The sequence below is a fragment of the Enhydra lutris genome, unplaced genomic scaffold (assembly GCF_002288905.1).
Source record: "Enhydra lutris kenyoni isolate GAN:26980312 unplaced genomic scaffold, ASM228890v2 scaffoldscaffold62, whole genome shotgun sequence".
Classification (NCBI taxonomy): domain Eukaryota; kingdom Metazoa; phylum Chordata; class Mammalia; order Carnivora; family Mustelidae; genus Enhydra; species Enhydra lutris.
The window spans coordinates 16,644,437-16,660,300 of record NW_019154146.1 but is presented as its reverse complement, the minus strand read 5'-3'; positions in this window follow the sequence as shown (position 1 = coordinate 16,660,300).

The window sequence follows — 15,864 nt, the reverse complement described above, 5'->3', positions numbered from 1 at the left end:
GCAAGACTCCCAGGCCTTGAGCCAGGCTTTTGTGTGACTAATAGCCTGGGGAAAGGCAGGCCGCACAGCTGATGGACACATCTCTATCCTCACATCATTTTTGCTTCTGAAGCAAAGATCCTCAGGATTCCCTCCACTGCTCAGGAAACTTCTCTGAGAATAGCTACTTTGGAGGTGCTCTCTCCCCTCTTCCCAACCCCATTGCCTCCTCCTTTTCCCTGTCTTTGGTCAGTAGACTCAGGGCCCTCTAATGGCACAAAGGACCTAAGAAGGCCTGGTGGGAAGTACTTTGGGGTTGGAGGGACCCCTGGTCTGCAGGCTTAAAAACCAAAAGAATTCAATGTATTCAGTAACTGGAACTTTGTAAAAAGCCCGTTTCAAATTGGACATAGACAGGAATACCAGTAGTTTCCCCATTGCTTTCCTCTTCTCAAATTTACTTGGGGCCTGCAGAGTTTTTACTAAGAACTAGTGCCATTTCCTTTGGGTTTCAGGATATCCCTTACTGTGTGTTTATATTTTGCCTGTGAAAAAATGGTTGACTTCTCAGAGTCTCTCCAGACTTGGTGGGGTTTCTTTCCACCCCTATTTGGATGCACATGCCAGAAACATTTCACTTTCTCAGTGTATTTAAGCCAGCATGGCATATCTTGACTGAGGATGAATTATTTTTAAAAGACTGGATCGTTCAACCCTTCTCTTGGTTCTGTGGGTGTTCTCACTACAACATGGCGGACAGGCATTTCACTAGAACACTGATGTTAAAGCAACTACAAATCCAATCCTGGAAATCCGGTTTTCTAGGGCTTTCCTTGCATCCATTGGAGAAAGAAGTCCAGATTAATCTCTAGTACAGTTTTCCTTCATCTTCAGGAGTGACTCTGCTGGATGGCCTTCTCAGGGCTGACCTTGTTCTGGTAGATTCTAGAGGTAGATAGTCCTAGCAAGCACATGAGGGTAAAGAAAAGTACACTTTTACCATCATGGCTATATAGACTTGATCTCATCTACATACATATTTTTAATTCTGTGTGATTGTTGTTGGGAGACAATTCTACACAGGTCTCTTGTGTTTCTGCATGCTTGAATTAATGTCAGTATTGGAAGATAGAAATACATTTCTCCCTCTAAAGCAAAGAGCAGGCAGGGGCTGAATAATATGAGTAGCACATTATCACTTGTGGTTTTGAAGTGCCCAAATTGAACTCCAACAGCAGGTTTGTGACCATCATATCTTTGTGTATCCCAGTCCGCCCAGTTTCTGAAACCAAAAATAGAAAAAGAGTTCATGGAATATCTGCTGCTACCAGATTGGTTCCTGTCAGTTCGCAGGATGATTCATAGAAAGTGTAACCCAACACGCCCTTCTGGGTCACAAGTGGCTTGAGCCTAAGTGATTTACTATTTGGTTTTTCTATTGTTAGTAGCAGGAAAATGCTCGCTTGTGGCTGATTATATTCCTAAAAGGGACATCACTGACAAAACCCTCTTTCTGATCTCTCATGGATAAGGAGATAAATAAGATCATTTATCTTTAAGAAATATTTTTATAGCCCTTAGCACAGAGCCTTACTCTTTTTAGCTATAATCCCAGCGGGGATCAGTGTGCGGGCTGTGGGGGTGGGGACCAAAATGTACAATCTGTAATGTAGGTTTGCCTCACTTTAAACAGAATACCTCAAAGCCCTAGAGACCTTCCTCTTCCTGAAATTAGTGATGAGTGAGAAATTGGGTTTTTTTTTTTTCCTTCTGAATCTTATTTTCTGTTTGAATAGGTGTACTGAGAACTCCCTGCCAATATCTTTAAGCTAAATGTTCCTAAAGCTACAGCTCCTGGAGGCTTCGGGGAGTCCTCAAAACCTCTGAGACTTTGCAGGAGAGAGAGAGAGAGAGAGAACAGACTGAGACGGAACCATACACAGAGCAGCAGAGAGAGATCGTGTGTCAGAAAGGAGAAGGACACAAAAGAGAGGCACGGACAATTTGGAGAGGAGAGAGTCTGTGCTCTCACTGGGTTTTCAAAATGTCCATACCAAAAACTGGAGAAGAACCAGGGCGTGGAATTTTGGAGGCCACAGCTGTGCAGGAAGCCAGGGTTGCCAGGAGCCCCCCAAAGAGCTGCTGGCAAGGCCAGCCTCTCCTCCTCGGCCTCGGACCTCCCCGAATGCATTCCCCAAACTCCTTCCTTCCCACCTCATACTCAGATGTTCCACTTTGCTAAATTCCTTCCATGGAGTCTCCCAGACACACTGCCCCAGGAGCAAGTAACAGCCTGCCTGGCAGAGAACAACAGGCTTGTTCTGGAGGCAGATTCCAGGTGTCTTTCCTCTTCTGCCTTCAGCGCTGAGCTCTGTCCAGGGGTTCCCATGATCGTAAGCTTCCAGAGCAGCTTCACCTCCAACCGCCCAGCTCCACAGTCTGCTTCAACCGCCAGCGCCATTGGCTAACAAGCCTGCGGTGGGTGCCAGAGGGCACCTGCAGAAAGATCTTTCCTCAGCCTAACCCCCGCCTCCACTCCCTGCTGCCATCTTGTTTAGGTTCTCAAACAAACACGTTGAGATGGGCATGTGAATACTGGTATACGGGGCAGAGCAACGGGTGGGAGAAAAGTCCATACTTGGTCATCTTGTCCCTGGGGGAAGAAAAAGAGGAAAAGAAGGTAAGAACAAGCCACTTCTTTGAAGCATTCTTTTGTTGTTTCATAGGTGTGCAAAGAAAGAAAGCTATTGTGTTTTATTGGGGCTGGTGTTTAATTGGGGCTGGGAATTTAAATCCCATAAAATATTTTATACCTTCTAGGAGGAAGGAAGCTCTTAGCTGTTTGTTTTGCTTGTGTCTTATCATGAGTCTCATTTAATCCAAAGCACGGGTCCATGATTTATGGTCTTTGTATGTCGGAAATACTAAAGATACTTAATGCCACAAGGCACATGTCATATTAGCAGCAGAAATGGCCCCTGCCTGAGTACTCGCTCCCCCTCCCACTCCCTGAGATTCAGAATGACCCATCCACCCCTACTGTGGGCCACACAAAGTCATATTTCTAATGAGATTCAGACCCTGGAGGCAGAAACTGTGAAAGAACTGGAATTCCCATTTTGTTGCCAATAATATCAAACTTAATGTTCATTCGGTGATGACTATCCAGACACAAACAAGCAGAAAGAAAGGGGCTTTAAAATCCTAACCAATAATCAAGTCAGTGTCTCCCTCAGATACTAATTTCATTACCGAGGGGCTCATAATTTCTGTGTTGTCAGTTTTAGTGAAAAGTCCTTGAGGGTTATTCATTGGTCATTGGGAAAGTCAATGTTAATGTCTGCTGTGGTTTAGGAAAGGATGTTTTATGACTAAATTTTCAGATGCTTGTATTGAATTGCCTGGGATTGGAAGTTTGACTGGGTCCCGCCCAAGGCTCCATAAAAGCTTTTAAATTACCTGTAGTTGTCAGAGCACATTGGCTCCTCCAGAAGATGAATGGAGCTTGCCCACTATACTGCCCATCAGGTTTTTAAAGTAATGCCCAGTTCCCTCTGTCCTCCTCCTAAATGGTGGCTCTGAGGCTAAGCTATGTGCCCTGGATTTCAAAAGGAAAAATCTTCTAGGGGACAAGCTTAGGTTAGTAGAATTGGTGGAGTCAGCGACACCACTCGGTGAGCTTCCAGAAGCCCAGCTGTCCTTCTGCTCTAATTCTGTAATCCCCGCACCACGTCAATGCTGGAGATCCTACAACCAGACACCCATTCTCCTTCAAGTTAACCCACCCATATCCGGGGTAGGAGCCTTAAACTATAAGTATATTTGCTTTCATCCAATTCCTTATTTTGGGGGAGGGTTAGGTTATGAGGCTGTGAAGGCTAGTTAAAATGGGGAATGGGGACCTGACCAATGGTTGTTTGAATGTCATTTGAATTTCAGTTATCTCCTACAGCAACCCTGTGATGTGAGCAGCTTCATATTCCATTTACAAGAAGTCAAGCTAAAAGGAGGTCAAAGTCTTTGCCAATAGACTGAGCAGAGGAGGCATATAAACTGATACCATACTTTAGGAGGGCAACTTCGAAATATTTATTAAAATATAAAATGTTAATATTTTTTGATTCAATTGTTACACTTTTTAAAATGTACCTAATACTTATACAAATATATGTGTAAAGTTTATTAGTGTTTTTGTAGTAGAGAAAAATGGAAACCAACTCATGCCTATCTACAAACATTATATGGGTTTTCTAAGAAAGGTACACCACCGTGGTGTTGGTTACCAGGAGAGAAAAGGAAATTACACGGGAGAATTTAATGTAATCCCACTTTTTAAAAACAATATATACATATGATCATATGCATTTTTAAAAAGTAGAAGAATACTTTGTCATCAATTGTTATCCTGATAACAATATAGGGTCAGGTGTTGGGGAGGCCACTTACTATTGATTACATTTCTGTAGTGTCTGAGTATTTTCTTTCTTTAAAAAAAAAAATTATTTATTTATTTACTTAATCATTCACTTATTTATTCCTTTGAGAGAGAGAGCGAGCGGTGGGGAGGAGCAGAGGGAAGGGAGAGAGAGTCTTAAGCAGACTCCATGCTGAGCGTGGAGCCTGATGAGGGGCTTGATCCCACAATCCGTGAGATCATGACCTGAGCTGAAATCAAGAGTCAGACGCTTGAAGGACTAAGCTGATCAGATGCCCCATGTTTGAGTATTTTTAGGAGGAGACAATGTTTGAATAAGACATGTTGGTGGAAGGTGCCTCGCCCAGGGCCTCACACCTCTGTCTGTGGCTGGCTGAGTATGGTTCGCACTGCCTGGCCTGTGTGCTTGGGCCTGGGTGACTGCTCAGAGAGTCTGGAAGGTTCCAACAGGCCCTGGCAGAAAAGGTTTAGCCAGAGGCATTTTTCCTCTGAGAGAAGAGGCTGAAGGTCAATTGGAACCCAGTTTCCTGATCTCCAAAGACACGGTGAAGAATTGGGGACAGGGGGAAGGTTTTATTTTTTTCTCCAGAAAAGCAGCAGTAGCTACAGCAGGTGCGAGATGGCCCTTCCACTGTTCCTCTTGGATAACTCCATTCAGCCTCTGCATGCCCTTCCTGACCAGCTCCCACCACTACATGCTCATTGTGTAGAGAAACCCAGTCCAAGCTAAAGCTCTCACTAGGATTCCAAGTGACACGGTTGTCTGAGCTAGGGAAGGAGGGGCTGTCTGTTTTTTGGCTCCCGTCTTGTGATACAGGCCTCCCCAAACAAAGTATGGGCTTCCCTCTGCGTTGAAAATAAAAAAATAGCAAAACTCAGCCTAGATTAGGTAGGCCCTGAGTGCTAGATTAAGCAGTCTGTGATTCTGGTTTGTTGATCAGCATATTTCGTTCCCACAATGCAAATATCACAGAGAAAGGCCTAGTTCAGGAAAATACCCTAGGAGCTGTGAGACAGAAAATGGCAAGGGAGTAGGTGGGGAGGGGTATGGTCTTTATTGTGATTTTTCTGTGGGCCTCGAGTGGGCCCTGGGAGATTGATAGAGTGAGAAGAATATTTGGATCTGTCACAACTCAACCTGGTGTCCTAGGGCAAGTGATTCTGCCCAGACGTAGAAAGGAGCAAATGAGCAATTAACGCAAAAAGGTCCTGCAGTGGACAGATGCCTGCAGAAATGAGGTTGTATGTTTGTCAGATCGGGAGCCTGAGTAGTTGCAATGATGAGACACCTGTCACTCCCTCACTCCACAACATTGGGCTCGGAATCAGCCCTGCACGCCGCTTCCTCCCTATGTGGTTTTTGGTGCTGCCTTAGGTTCCTACCCCTTGCTTGCTTTATCTATAAATTAGAAAAATAACAAGATTAGATTTTACACGTCTATAAGCCTGTTCTATAAAAAGCACCTGTTACGATTCTATAATTAGGAAAAGACTACATGTAAGTACTCAGAATACTTTTCTTGCTCATTTTCAGTTTAAAAAATAATAATCATTTCCTAAAGACTCTTAATTCTTCCTCCTCCCTTTTCCCTCTTGGTCAGTTCCCATGATTCATCTGCTTCTGCTAACCCACGAGAGAGGAAGCTGTAGGAAGTCCAGGGGCATCGTAAGGCGTCTTTAAATGTAAGTCTGGAGCGCTTGCCTGTGGGGGATAAGCATCCGTACCCCAGAATTCTCAAGCTCTGGGATTCTGTAGTCAGACACTTCGAGGTCCTGAAAAAAACTTGTGTTTTGATCATTGTTGTCTGTGGGTTAGACTTTCTCCTTTTTAATATTGAAATGTATGTGTATTACTTTTCCCTCCTGGGGGGTCCTATTTGGCTGGCATAGGGAGGTGGTCCTTGATCAAAAATCCTAAATCCAACAGCCATCCCAGTGGGCCAAATTATGGGTGGGAAATGGCCTTCCGGATCCGAGGTTCAAAAAAGGAGGAGATTCGTTTAACAAGGCGTACCTGTTTTCCTCAGCATTTCTCCGGGCCAGTGATCTTAAACGAAGGACAAGGTTATGGAAGATCATCTTTAATTAAACCTGCAGTCAGTCCCTTGAGGGCTTTGCGCTGCGTTCACCTCTTAAATTATATACTCTAATTAGCGGAGACCTCCCTCTGGCCTCGAGGTTTTATTCACAGGTCTTGCCTCTCTCTGGCAGCTCCTATCTGGAAGCCTCATCTGGAGGATTTCTTCTTGCTGTCTCAGCTTGCATTCTGTTCTCTTCCCGCGGGTCTGGCTGTGAGCCAGGGAAGGGCAGAGCCTGCTCTCTCTTAACTCCCCACCCCCTGCTCGTCACCACCCCAGCGGTCCTCACTCCTGCTTTCCCCTGCATTGGCCTCCACCTGTCCACAGTCTTTTGATGAAGATGTTGACCAGCATTTCCTGCTGTTTCCAGAAAGATGCGATATTCCCTTTTTTCAGCCAGAAACTCCAAGGGGGTAAAAGGATTTCTGGGAGAAGAGGTAGAGAAACCTCCTTAATCAGGCATGGACCCTGCTGACTTTTCTTCCTAAAATCAGAAAAACCTAGTTGATTTTTAAAATATTCCTCACTCAATAAATTCATCATTGAAAAAGGAACAGAAAATGCAGGGTTTCTTTCATGTGACCCACATCGTAACCCTAAAGACTTTGGCTTCCTGGAATATCCATTAGGAAGATCAGCAGTAATTTTTTAAAAGATCGCTATTAGAAACTATTTCTGGTGTCCAGAAAAATCCAGGCAATGATATTGGAATACCAACCTCTGCTTATAGCAATCTATGATCTGTCCATCTACTTGTGATTCTAGATAAAATTGAAGCCCCTACCCCTTTCCCTCTGTAGGGGCAGCTGTTAACCTGGATTTGATCTTTACCCTTCCCATGTATTTCTTTATATTTTCACTACTTATGTAAGTTCCATAAATGATGTTCCACTTCAGATTTCATATAAAGAGTATCATATTCCATTTCTTAATCTGCAATATGCTTTTTACATGTGAGAATTTCCTTTTTGAATACTCATGGCCTCTTCATTTATTCTAAGGGAGGTATCTATTTGTTCCTGAATGAGACCAGCTCTGACTTCTAGTGATTAAAAGCAATGCTACAGGGCACCTGGGTGGCTCAGTCAGTTAAGCGTCAGACTCCTGATTTTGGCTCAGGTTATGATCTCAGGGTCCTGAGATTGAGCAGCAAACTTTTTCTGGAAAGGGCTAGATCCTGTGTATTCTTAAGCTTTGCAGGCCACACAGCTTTTGACAAGTCCTGCCATTTCATCTCTCCCCACCACCCCTCTCTTAACAACCCTATAAAAATGTAAAAACCATTTTCAACTTGAGGGTCATACATATTACTCCAGCTGGATTTGGCCGTCTTGTTGGCAGAGTGCCGGGCCCTGGTCTGGCGACTGCTGGGAATGAGGCTATCCATACCTCTAAACTTACCAGATATCATCAAATGCTCACGGTGATTTTGAAGAGGCACAAAATCTGGCATCTCTGTTTTCTGCCTGGTGGTCCATGATGACTGATTTCCTTCCTTCCTCCCTCCGTTCCTTCCTTCCAACATGCTGTTTGCACAAACATCAATCATTTCTTTATACTATGGACCTTCTTGCTTGAGCTCAGATGTTTACCAGTTATATTTGAAGAATTCTAGAATGAGGCTTATTCTACTTCCAGAAACCCAAGTGATGGCCTGGCCAGGGGTGCAGTGTGGGAACAGTCTGCTGCCTCTAGGGGCAGAGCTCCAGAGCAGATGCCGTCATGGAGACAATGGGGTAGATAGTGCCCACTGGACGTGGAGCCATAAATATGCTTGAACTATTTGGCGTACTTGATGGTGCATACTGATTCAGGCTTTTGATTTTTATGACTATGTAGAGGGAAGAATATATGAGGAATGGAGGTAATCCTGGAAGACAAAGCAAATATTAATACTGAACAGTCTTGAAATTATAAAAGTATGACAAGTCTTCAGGGGTAAGTATGAGATCAATATTTATGATGAATATGTATGGTAAGGAGCTTCGAGAAAATGAGGAAATCCCAGCCTGTGGGCAGTGGGGTGTTGAACAAGCTCATACCAGTCACACTGGACACTTTTCTTGAGAGAGAGCAAGTGAGCTCATGTGTACGTGAGCACGTGGGGAAGACCAGAGGAAGATGGTGAGAGAGAATCTTAAGCAGGCTCCACACCCAGCAGGAGGCTGACCCAGGGCTCGATCTCATGACCCTGAGATCATGACCTGAGTCGAAATCAAGAGTCAGCCTAACCGACTGAGCCACCCAGGTGCCCCACACTGGACACTTTTTAAATTATAATTACAATATTAGAGGAATGTTGGCTCTGTTAGATCTGTGAAGAAAGCGTTTTGTTCTCAGAAACAGTTTGTTGGCCTGGATAAAACCTGGAAGACCTGGGAACAGCTAAGTGGTCCTGTGGCCCTACAGGCGCCATGTGAAGGATGTGAGAAGAGAAGGGGGAGGGGTGGAGGCTTCAGGAGGACTCCAGTGATGACTGTTGAGCTATCTGCAATACACTGACAGAAGAAAGTGCCAGTCAGCACTGTAGTCTTCAGGCAGAGCTCTTGTTCTCTGGGAAACTTCAGTTTTTGCTCTAAGGATCTTGAATGGACAGATCTAATGGATTTGATGGGATGACGTGCACCCCCACTGTCAAGATTAATCTTTATCTACCATCAAGATGGCAGACGTGAACCACATCTACAAAATACCTCCTCAGGGATTCCTAGAGTAGCATTTGATTAAATATCTGGGTGCATGGTCTAGTCAAGTTGATACATAAAAATAACCATCACAACCGTATTATAGAAATCTTCCTAGTAGGTCTCAGTATTGTGGTGGGCAGAACTAAGACTTAATACAGTGGGATGAAAATGAAACTGATAGATGATGTGTCCCCTGTAGGAAGGGTCTGCATCAAGTTCAGCTTGGGATCCTGGACACCCAGAATAGTACCCGGCCACCATAGGCCATCCGTAAATATGTATCCACCTGCCTTGGGTCACCCACCCATTATCTCAGGGAAGCAGATCATGGAATTAACCACAACTTGTAAAACCGATGGCTTCAGGTCTTTCTGGCCATAAGAGGTGTGCTCTGGAGCCTGACTGCCAGGGACTAACGCATGGCATCCCCACTTGCTACCTATGCCACTTTAGGCAATTAACTAAACCTCTCTGGGACCATTCTCCTCATTCAAAAGATGGGGGTGATCATTGTATCTATTACATAGGGCTCTTGTGCACATTAAATGAATTAATGCATGTGAAAGGCTTACTCAGTACCTCCCACATGGAACTACCCAATAAATATTAGTTATCAATTTTATTATTATGTACATATCAACACTTAATTCTTTCGCTCTGAGCCCCACACTCTTTGTCTGTAGTAAGTCCAGATATCCACACATCCTTCTTCCTCAAACATTTTCTAGATTCTTAGGTTACTACTGCTTATTGTGCAGATCATAAGCTGTCTGATATTTAAATAATTGATAAAATATTCTCAGGCATTCCTTGGTTTGTAGGTAGCCATCTCCTACCTGTGTCTTCACATCGTCCTTATCCTCTTTCTATGTGTGTCTATCTCTGTGTCCAAATTTCCCCTTCTCATAAGAAAACCAGTCATATGGGACTAGGGCCCACCCTAATGACTTTATCTTATACCTTGATCATCTGCAAATCTGCTATTTCAAAATAAGGTCATATTCACGAGGATGGGGGTTAGGATTTCAGTATCTTTTAAGAGGGATGCAGTTCAAAACATAAAACCCAGCTTTCATACTGGGCTTGTTAAATGATAAGCTGTGTTTATGTTCTGTCCCTGAAGCAGTGCTCTTTAGCTGATAAATAAAGAGCTAATTCTAAAGTACACAGTGGAATATGCCCAGGGGCTCCAGCCAGAGTGAAGCTGGGGGCCACTGTGCTGTTATTTTGAAATTCACTGTGGTTATGTTTTAGTATCTTTTAAATAGCTTATCTTTATATCTTTAGCTCGTTTAATTGGTGGTGCTAGTGCTGAAGGATGGGTTGGAATGAAAACTAGAAACAAAAAGCTATGATGAAGGCCGGGCACCATGGTACACTATGCTATTAGCTTCAGAAGAAAGGGAGCTCGCTGAAATAATTAGAGATGATGCTAGATAATTTTCTAAAGCATTACAACTTTGGTTGTTGATTTACATGCTGTGAGAAGTTATTTCTCCCACTTTACATTTATTCCCATGTAAGAATTCGTTTTGGTTATTCAAGGCCTTCAGGCTGAATTCCTCCCATGTAGTGTTACTGCTCTCTGTGTTTGTGTGTGTGTGTGTGTGTGTGTGTGTGTGTGTAACACTGTGTACTCTCCCACCCCTTTCACCAGTATTCCCTGACACAGGTATCGTATCACAAGAGATCACCCTGAAGCATAGACAAGGTGATTGTCCCCACTTTACAGGTGCAGTAACTGAGATACAGAGTAGAGAGAGGCAGGGTCTGAAGGGAGATTCCCCCTCCTAGACTCACTCGGCAGCCGCAGGTGGAAGGTTGTGGTAGGCAATGCAAACCCACCACTGAGTTCAGACTAACAAGGAACTAAAGTCTCTTTCTTGAGAAAAATACATTCTTACTGATGGAAAAAGATGAAATTGTCCCATGTTGATTCATTCCCCTAAATACTGTTTCTCCTTCAAGTGGAAATCAAATGTTTGATAATGGACTGTCTGAAGCTCTGCTCCTTTCAAAAGTGATTGGCCAAAAATTAGTTCCCTGATAGATGTCAGTCTTTCTGTGAACAGAAGATCTGACTGGATGGGGCTGGTCACATGCTGGGAGCTCCCCAGTGAGTGACCGTAATGGCCACTATTTTCTGAGGACCTACTGTGTACCAGACAGCACTAAGCACTTCCCATTTACTATGTCATTTAATCCTCACGGCATTCCTGTAAGGCTGGTAGGAACTGTTATGATCCCTTTTCACAAATAAAGCTGAACCTCAGTGTTGTTAGAAAACTTGCCCACATATCCAGCTAAAAGTAGGAGAGCCAACAGATCATGTTCCCAGGGTCCTGGGATCGGATCCTGCATGGGGCTCCTTGCTCAGCGGGGAGTCTGTGTCTCCCTCTCCCTCTGTCTGTTGCTCCCCCTGCTTGTGCTCTTTATCTGTCAATTAAATAAATAAAATCTTTAGGAAAAATAAAAAAGAAAGAAATGTAGGAAAGCCAGGACGTTGACCTAGTTAGTGTGATTTCTAAGGTCTTAGCAGCACTGTGGAAATGCTGAGGGGCTTGTAGTGGGAGAGACACGCAAACCAACAGCTTTATGCTCTGACAAGGGCTGTGATGAGGACTATGGGACACAGAGAGAAAAGACCCTGAGTGGGGTCTTGGGGGGAATCATGGAAGCCTGTGATTGGGTTTCTAGCTGTCTGTCCTCATGGCACCCTGTGATGGTTAATTTATGTGTCAACATGATGGGCCAAGGGGTGCTCAGACATTAGGTCAAACATCGTTCTGGGTGTTTCTGCAAACGTTTTTTTAAAGGGGGCTAACATTTAAACTGGTAGACTAAGTAAAGCAGATTGCCCTCCCTAGGGTGGGTAGGCCTCACCTACTCAATTAAAGGCCAGAACAGGATAAAAAAAGGCTGACTCTCGGGGCGCCTGGGTGGCTCTGTGGGTTAAAACCTCTGCCTTCGGCTCAGGTCATGATCTCAGGGTCCTGGGATCAAGCCCCGTGTCGGGCTCTCTGCTCGGCTGGAACCTGCTTTCTCCTCTCTCTCTCTCTCTGCCTGCCTCTCTGCCTACTTGTGATCTCTGTCAAATAAATAAAATCTTAAAAAAAAAAAAAAAGTCTGACTCTCCCCAAGTAAGAAAAAATTCCTCCCACCTGACTGCCTTGAACAGAGACCTTGGGTCTTTTTCTGCCTTTGGATGAGAACTGGAACTATGGCTCTTCCTGGATCTCTAGCCTGCTGGTCTTTGGGCAGGAATTACACCATAGGCTGTCCTGTTCTTGGGCTTTCAGACTTGGACTGGAATGAAACTATCAGCTCTCAGTGGTCTCTAGCTTGTTGACCCACTCTACGGATCTTAAGACTCATCCACAATCATAATCATGTGAGCCAATTACTTATAATAAATACCTTTACACACACACACATACACACACACACACACACACACCTTTCATTGCCTGTGGGTTCTGTGTCTTTGGATAACCCTGAATACACACTCTGTCACACCACATATCAACATCTCACTCTTGGGAGTGTCTAGATGAGTAAGTGAAGTCTAGAAAGAGTCCCTGGGGAAGAATTATAAAACAGCACAAGCAATCGTCTGGGTGTTAAAAGCAAGGGCCTATGAGTTCCAAGTTAAAAAACCTTGGACCCATTGAAGACCCATGTATCTCCGGGTGCTGGCCGGTATTTACCCACACTCATGCTATATGCAGGTCAGCTGTCGACAAGACATTTCGCTGGCCACATGGACTACTGTGTGTGGGACTATGTGGAGGATGAGTAGGTGACATAAATATTGTAAGAACTTCCAAACCCCAGTTTGCTCCCAGGGGAAGTATTCTATTTTTCTGAGCTTACTGGTGGAAGAGAGACAGATTGATTTTCCTAGCAGTATGGTGGACAGAAAAGGATGGATAGGGTTTTGTTCTTGGTACTGGGATAATAGAATGATAACCGATGCTTAGAAAATGCCAGTGGCTTGCACAGCCTTAGCTAATGGGGGTTACAAATAGCAGGCTGGGGGGTTTTAATTTGGGGGGGTGCTTCTTGGGAACTTGGACTCTGTTTTTACACTCCTGTGGGCATCATTAGGATCCAGCATGACTCACATATTCTGACTGGGCACTTAGAAAGTCAGACTCGTACCATCTAGGATGGAAATGCCACCAAATGAAGACAGAAAAGTATTGTCTAGACTAAGAGCAAACATTTTTTTTAAATTTTTAAGTGTACTTATTTATTTTTTAAAGTAAGCTCGACACCCATTGCGGGGTTCAAATTCACAACCCTGAGATCAAGAATCACATGTTCTTCAAACTGAGCCAGCCAGGTTCAAAGTATTTTTTCCCCTTCCCTTTTTCATCTCCTTTCTTGTGCATGACTCCCTTTCTTCCTGCCTTTCTTGTCCTCTCTTCAATTTTAAACTGGTCCCCCCATCTTCCTTGAACTCCAATTGCTGTTGATCTCATTTCAGGACAGCAAGGGCGAGGGCCTGTGCATAAGCAGGTGAATCGTGATATGGTGGCTACTCGCAAATCAAGTGTGTCCACCCGCTTGTGCAGCGACTGTCACATGCTTAATGAATAGTCCCTTGTTTCCAAGGTCCGGGAGAGCTGAATAAACAGATTTGTGACAGTGACAAATATCCAGAATCCACATGACAGAGACTGAGCCCAAAACTCTAAGTGTGGCCCCCAGTAATATAGGAACACAGATAAAGTAGAGATGAATGAGAAAGCCAATCTTGGTGGGCAGGGAGGCACACTCAAAGTGTTGGGGATTAAAATGAGCAAAGACAGAGAAGTGGGAAATCGTGAGAAGACCAAGCTGGCTGGAGTGGAAGGGGGCAAACCCCAGCAGGTGCACAAGCAGAGAACGTAGCAGGTCTAGCAGCAGCTGGTAGTAGTCCTACACAGATGGGGGTGTGCAACCCCACTTCTGAAACCAACTCTTTCTCTGTCTTTTCTGCTCCTCCTTAACTGTATTTAGATCTCCTGTTATAACACCAACTGGTTACATCATAATGTACCATCTGTCATTATTTTTACACATATCCAAATGTAGTTATCACCAATAAGGTCTTGAAGGAAAGAGATATCAGAGTGATGTGTGGCATGGAAGAGGTGCTCAATACAGATTAATTCATGTCTGTAGTCTCTGGGTGGCACAGAGCCTGGTATATGATGGGCATTCGGCATATCAGTACTGAGAGCTGGGGTTCCATTGCAGGTAACAGGGTCCACAATAGCTATTTTAAGTAGAAAGGGATTCAATACAGAGCATTAGCTGCTTACAAAATTGTCAGAAGGGCTGAAGGAGTGGGATTATAGGCTGGGCCCCCAGAAATGACTCTCAGGAGAACAGGAGTGCAGGATAGAGCCACTAAGGGAATTTGAGGAATCTAGGGTATCGGCAAAGCCACTGTAGCAAATACAAGGCTCCAGGTCCTATCCCTTAGACATACTCCAAGGATCAGGAAGTAGGTATTCCAAATACTGGTTCCAGAAACACACTGGTCCAGCTTTGATCCTAGGATCAAAAGCTACCATCCAACCTGTTAGCTGCAAAACTAAACAATGCCTATAAGTCCTGCTTCTCCCCCCCCCCCCCCCCCCAACTTAACTCAGGTCCTTCTTCAAGGCTGCATGAGTGCATTTGAGTGGTAAATTCCAATCCCTCCAGAAACCCTAGTTGCAAAGGGTCTGGGAAATTCTGCTTATAATCTGTTCAAAAGGACTATAATATATGAAAGTCCTTAGAAAAATGTTGGAGTAAGGAGCTACCAAGTGAGCATTTCTACTTCACTAAGTATCTGAATATGCCTTTGTCCAGTATATGCTATTAAAGCTTAATGTTGGGAGATGGAGAGAGGGAATATTCTCATGAGCTTCCTAACTGAAGCCCATATAGATCTACCTAGAAAATCCAAACACTTACTCTGTCCCCTGTACCCAATTTGTGCTCAAGGCAACTACATTTTGGAGAAATGACTTGCTAAACCAATGTGAGGCAAGTCTCACGATGATTTCTGACAATGGCCACTATTATGAGCCAGAGACCGAATCAGCTGGGCCAAAGGCAGCCCATTCATCTTCCTTTCTTTCTCTTCAAATCTTGTTCCCAGACCCCTCGCCAAGACTGGATGGTTGATGATAGCTCTCATTAAAGCTGAGAGCTCTCAAACTTTAAAAAAAAATTAATTTAAATTCAATTTAGTGAACATAAAATGTACTATTAGTGTCAAGGGTAGAATTTAGTGATCCATCAGCTGCATATAACACACAGTGGTCACTATATTCAACGCGCTCCATAGTACCCATCACCCAGTTACCCCATCCCCCCACGACCTCTCCTCCAGTAACCCTCAATTTGATTCCTATAATTAAGAGTCTCTTATGGTTATCTTATGTTATTTTTCCTTCCCTTGCCCTATATTCATTTGTTCTGTTTCTTAAACTCCACATATGAGTGAAATCACAGGGTATTTGTCTTTCTCTGACTGATGTATTTCACTTAGTATAATACTCTCTAGTTCCATCCACGTCATTGCAAATGGCAAGATGTCATTCTTTTTGACAGCTGAGTAATTTTCCAGTGTGTATGTGTGTGTGTGCGCACACACCACATCTTCTTTGTCCAGTCATCTCTTGATGGACATCTAGGTTCTTTC